We start from the raw sequence: 6,526 nt of genomic DNA, 5'->3' as shown, positions 1-6,526 counted from the left end.
TGGTTTGTTAATATGTTGGTTGTTTGGACAGAAAACAGACACAACAGACACTACTAGATGTATTGTCAGTTGAGTGTGGGGCAGTTGATCCCAATTCCCTGTTGTTCAATTTCATCTTATCTTCCCTTGATTTCAGTTTTCAGCAAAACAAAGGTTACCTCAAGCAAAAATAGATGTGTTCCTCAGATAGGCAGTCATCCTATATCATCTCATGAGTATATTTGAGTGGTCATCATCACGTGGGAAGAGATCCCGCTGTGTTCTTCAGAGGAGCCATTGTTTTGTAACTCCATGGGCCTGCTGACAGTAATAGCACAGTCAGTTTGAAGTTATAGTCACACAGTGACAGTTAGAGAGATTTATAGGAAAGAGAGAGCTCTTCTCTAAGGCTTCTTGTCCCATGAGACCAAGATGGCGCTGTGGATGGCTGCCTCGGTGTGTTGGTGCGCATTGTTTTGTCTTGTTTTGTTTATAAACTCAGTGTTTTGCTACACTACTCGGAGCTCTTTCACCAGAGAAGAGCTTATGAACATCAGGGAAACAACTTCTGCAGATTTATCTCTCAACTTTCTCATCTCATCTGTGGAATTACTGGATATTTTGGTCAAAAGTGCACTCACATTTGTTCATGCAGTGAAACGCTGGAGAACAGGGTGGTGTTCTTGTGCGTCTCCGCAGACGCAGACTACACACTCCGTTATCAGGAATATTTCTCTCTGACGTGCAGTCACTGTGCAACAAACTAGATGAACTCCAGCTACTGGTGCGGAGGAACAGAGACTTTTATTCATCTTCCGTTATGTGCTTCATGGAAACTTGGCTGTGTGGATTGATACCGGACTCTGCGCTGCAGCTGGCAGACTTCCAGCTGTTCAGAGCAGATTGTGACACAGAGCTCTCCAGCAAAACGAAAGGTGGAGGTATTTGTTTTTATACTAAGAGTAACTGGTGCAAAGATGTGACAGTGATTCTGCAGCAGTGTTCATCTGTTGTAGAAACTCTTCTCATCAACTGTAAACATTTCTGCTCCCCCAGTGAGTTTGCTTCATTCACTCTAGTCGGTATTTACATTCCACCGCAGGCCCACATGCAGGAAGCACAGCGCATGCTCATTACCAGATACAACAAACGTTTGCTGCGTTCTGAATCGCATACTTCTACTTTTTACTTTCAGTATGTACTGCAGCTACCCTTACAAAGTAGATCCTGTTGCATGTAGTATGCATACAATTGAGACAAACTACTTCATATGTCACTGCAGCTTCTGTTGTTGCACTGGCTGTCATTGGCCTGTGCTCTCTTGGCAGCTCAGTCGATATGACGTATCTTCCGCTGTGCAGAGGATTGTGGGTCAGAATAGCCAGAAAAGTATGCTGGTTTGCATACTGCAAAATGTAACTGGATGTAGTGGACCATCCTGGTACTTTTGATGTACTACATTTGACATACTATATATTGGGACATACTAAATCTTTTTCTGGCATACTAAATGATATGGTAGTATGAGTATCGGAACACACCCCTGGACTCTTTCGTTATTGTCGTCGGCAACTTTAACAAAGGGAATCTCAGCCATGAACTTCCTAAGTACTGTCAGCTGATTAAATGCCCAACCAGAGAGGAGAATACTTCAGATCACTGTTACATTGCAATCAACAGTGCCTATGACGCCATCACCCATGCTGCACTGGGCCACTCCAACCACGCCGTAGTCCACCTGATTCCTGCATACAGGCAGAAGTTAAAACTCTCTAAACCTGTTGTGAGGACATCCAAGAGGTGGACCAGTGAAGCTATGGAGGATCTTCACACGTGCTTGTACTGTACTAGCTGGGATGTTTTCAGGGCTGCTACCAACAGTCTGTATGAGTACACAGACGCTGTGCATTATACATCAGCTTCTGTGAGGACAGCTGTGTACTGTCATGTACCAGGGTTAGTTACAACAACGACAAACCCTGGTTTAGAGCTAAACTCAGACAGCTAAGGTTGGAAAAGGAGGAAGTGTTAAGGAGTGGGGACAAAGACTGGTTTGAAGAGTCTAAATACAAGTTTAGCAAGGTGGTGAGAGATGCTGAACGACTGAACTCTGAGAAGGGCCTCAGACAGATCATAAACTACAAACTGAAAGCCCCCCACTCCACTCATGACTTGGACCTGGCCAATGACCTGATGAGTTCTGCAAAGCAGCTGGACTAGACTCTGTCTGTCCCTCCACCCTGAAGCACTGTGCCAATCAGCTGTCTCCGATGTTCACAGGCATTTTTAACACCTCACTGGAGACATGCCATGTAACAACCTGCTTCAAGACCATCATCCCCATCCCCCAAAAAACACGGATGATAGGACTCAGTGACTTCAGACCTGTCACCCTGACCTCTGTGGTAATGAAGTCTTTTGAGCGCCTTGTACTGTTCCACCTGAAAACCATCATGGACCCACTCCTGGACCCCCTGCAGTTCACCTACAGACCAACAGGTCTGTGGACAATGCAGTAAGCATGGCCCCCCACTTCATCCTCTATCACCTGGACTCTGCAGGAACATATGCCAGGATCCCATTTGTGGATTTCAGCTCTGCCTTCAACACTGCCATCCTGGCCTTGCTGCAGGACTGGCTCTCCTAGCTGCATGTGCCTGACTCCACCTGCAGGTGGATCACCGACTTCCTGCCGGACAGGAAGCAGCATGTTAAACTGGGGCAACATGTCTCTGACTCGTGGACCATCAGCACAGGTTCCCCTCAAGGCTGTGTCCTTTCTCCACTTCTCCTCTCCCTGTACACCACCAGCTGCACCTCCAGTCATCAATCCATCAAGCTCCTGAAGTTTGCAGATGACACCGCCCTCATTGGGCTCATCTCTGGTGGGGATGAGACCACCTACAGATGGGAGATTGACCATCTGGTGACTTGGTGCAGACAAAATAACTTGGAGCTCATCGCTCTAAAGACGGTGAAGATGATTGTGGATTTCAGAGGGAATGCAGCCCCACCCAATCCCATCACCCTGTGTGACCAGTCAACACTGTTGAGTCCTTCAGCTTCCTGGGATCCATCATCAGCCAGGACCTCAAATGGGAGCAGAACATCAGCAGCCTCACCAAGAAGGCTCAGCAGAGGATATACTTCCTGCGGCAGCTGAAGAAGTTCAACCTGCCAAAGTCAGTGATGGTTCATGTCTACACCACCATCACTGAGTCTATCCTCACCTCCCCCGTCACCATCTGGTAGGCTGCTGCAACTGCCAAGGACAAGGGCAGACTGCAGCGTATTATCTGCTGTGCCGATCGGCTGCAATCTGTCGTCCCTCCAGGACCTGTATGCCTCCAGGAAACTGAGGAGAGCAGGAAAGATCATGGCCGACCCCTCCCACCCGCTCCCCTCTGGCAAGAGCTTCAGGTCTGTCAAGACCAAAACCTCACGCCACAAGAACAGTTTCTTCTCATTTGAAGCCACCCTCATCAACAAGGCCTGGGACCCCCACTTACATGGACTCTTTCCCTCCCATGGTCATTACATGTTATATTAACCTAAAACCCCATAATCTTATATCTGTGTGCGATCTTTGATCTGACATGGTGCATTACACTAATGTAACTTGTATTATTGTTATTATTAAATGCACACTGCATATACTGTTCAGTCCTGGTCGATGTTTTGTACATTTCATCTCATTCTCTTCTATTTAAAATAAACCTATAGCAGCTCATTGCTTCTCATAGAATATATTTTGCATACTTTTTATTGTAAATTCTTTCTTTTTTATATTATTTAGGATTACTTAATTTTGTGTATATTTTTGACCGTTATGCACCACACCAACACCAAGCCAAATTCCTTATATGTGCAATCCTACCTGACAATAAACCTGATTCTGATTCTGATTTTCTCTGTTTACAATAAAATGCCACCTCTGCAGGAAAGCCTGTTTGCTCTTCACGTGTCCTTTTGTATACGCGTTTATTTGTGTATGAGTGTGCGTATGTTGTCTTTGTATGTATGCAAATGTATCATTGTGCAGGGACATATAGTATTATGAGTCTGTGTGCATGCGGTTCTCAAGTCTTTGCAGGTGTGTATGTTTTTTGGATGGAAGCCATATCTATTATCTCACAAAGAAGTTGTTTCACAAGAATGACATTTTTTTTCTATAAACCTGGGATTTAAAATGTAGTGATCACTAACTAATGCCTCCTATCCTGAAATGAAGATGAATTTTCCCTGATCCTAAGCTTGTAATCCCATTCAGACGTGCGGCGTCATGAATTAATGAGTGAGTGGGAAAAGTAACTATTTTGGCATCGAGGGGGATTTTTAGAATACAAAAGGGTGCATGTTCCTGCTATGACCATTTGTCACTGCACGATGCATTAAGTATTTGGCTGAAACTGTGAGTCCAGTAAATGTTCGGTCCAAAGGTACCTACAGTATGTTTACAGCAATAATTGGCACTGTTTCAGGTCAGGGGAATTTATTTGAATGTCCTTTATTACTGTGAAACATAAATCAGAATAACCTGAGTCAACAACATAACAATTACTTTTTGTAATCTTGTTTAGATACAGAGCACACAGTCTTTCTGAGCATATGCTCACTGACGCCAACTTCCCTCTCACCATCTCCAGACAAATTAATTTCTGAGAGTTGCCTTCAGCTGGAGGTCCGGCCATTGCACAGCTGTTGCAACCAACTGCAGCACTTTAAAACTCTCTCAACACCATGAATCTTTCAGTTTGGCAAAATATCCAAGGCTGCTAGAATCACTGTAGATGATGAAGTACTTAATCATCCTTTACCCTCATTAATGAAACACAGAGCAGAATGCAGTATTTTAATCAAATTTAAGCAAAACTATACATTTTTGTCACTACAGGCAAAATCTAAACTAATGATCATATCATTGTTCTTCTCTCCTCTGCCCAACTTCTGGCTTGTCATGCACTGCTAATATGGACATCCACGCAGGCTCAGGTCAGTGCCGTTCATTCTGTACATATACTCTGCTTTAGCTAATGAAGACAAAATGCATGCCAGATCTGTCCAAGTCACATATACTCCTGTGACCCTGCGCTGTCTTTTGATCGAGAGAAAGAACAATAGTTTGATTGGAGAGAGTGCTACACAGATGGGAATAATTTATGTGAAGTGCATCTGGATATTATTTCATCTGCATTTTAACTGGAGGGACTCAGAATGTTAGAACCTCATTATATTGTGAATAGTCGGTAAAGCTTTTGAGAGTGCACTCAAAGAAATTGAGCCGGGTTATCATTCTTGTACTGCTTATCTAAAAAAAAATGTGCTTGATTTCAAAAGCATCTAAAAGAGAAAAAAAAGAGCAGAAGATAAAGACTGCCCATATAGCGTGTAACCAAAGCAGCCAATTCCAAATGATAGCCTATTTCTCTGTCCTCTGCGATGTGAGATCTTTGTAAATGTGTGTGACCTAAGATGTATTTGGGAGCATATCTTGTATTGAAGCCAGCTTTAACTTGCCAACAAATGATTTAATATTTGACACCTTATGTGCTGTGACACTGTAACCCATTTGGTAAGTGCTAGGTCAACATGATTTCTCACTAAACAGATGGCGTTAGTGTTTAATAAATAGTGTGTATATTGTGAAAAGTGACTAGAAACTCATTTTTATGGTGATAAAAATTTGCTGTTAAGCTGGAGCTGTGCTTCTGCGGAAGTAGTGGAGAAAGTGGGAGCAGAGTATTTGCCAGTTTACCCAGCAGGGGCATCTGCAGGGACAGATGGGAGATGATGAGGGTGTGTAATAGGCATCTGTGTGGCCCGTAGGGGAGGGAATACTCAACACTCATTCCCTCTCTCTAGTCTGCACACACACACACACACATACAGACACCTATTACAGCTTGTCATAGCTTTTTTTCACAAATTGTCCTCTAGAGTATACCTTTTACTGTGGCAGACTGTTACATAGATTGAGAGTAAACATGTGTTTACAGGAGCATTGTGCTGGCTGTTCCCTTGGTTATACAGACGTGCCAGAGTCACTGGTTGAGTGGGGCAAGGTGAATAGACTCAACATTCAGTCAGTTACATCCTCAGCTAAAGGGCCTGCTGCCATGGTCATTCATTTTACACACCCCATGCTATTCTCTCCATATCATGCATAGTATTTATTTCAGTGTGAATAAAACGTTTTCTCTCTCTTTTTTTTTTCAGTGGTAGGTTGTTAAGTGCCCATCTGTAAGTTTAGTGGCTCTCTGTGGTGAAAGGTTTACTTTCCATAGAATTGCAATTCATCTTGATTTTTGTTCTGTACTCAGAATGTAGCTCTATTCCTATGCTTTTAATTATGCTTTTTAACCTATATTCTGAATGTAGATATTGAACTCCAGCATTTTAGGTCCATTCCAGCTGTCTAAACACTAAATGAGTAGTATAGACTTCAAGAAGTTCCAAGGAAGCATTATGCCTTTTTAGTCTTAAATAGACTTGTAAAACAGCACATACTGTAGAAAATGAATCTACTAGGTTAAGCCAAGAAATTATA

This window comes from Thunnus thynnus, chromosome 11, assembly GCF_963924715.1.
Source record: "Thunnus thynnus chromosome 11, fThuThy2.1, whole genome shotgun sequence".
Lineage (NCBI taxonomy): Eukaryota > Metazoa > Chordata > Actinopteri > Scombriformes > Scombridae > Thunnus > Thunnus thynnus.
This window is presented reverse-complemented; position numbering follows the sequence as displayed.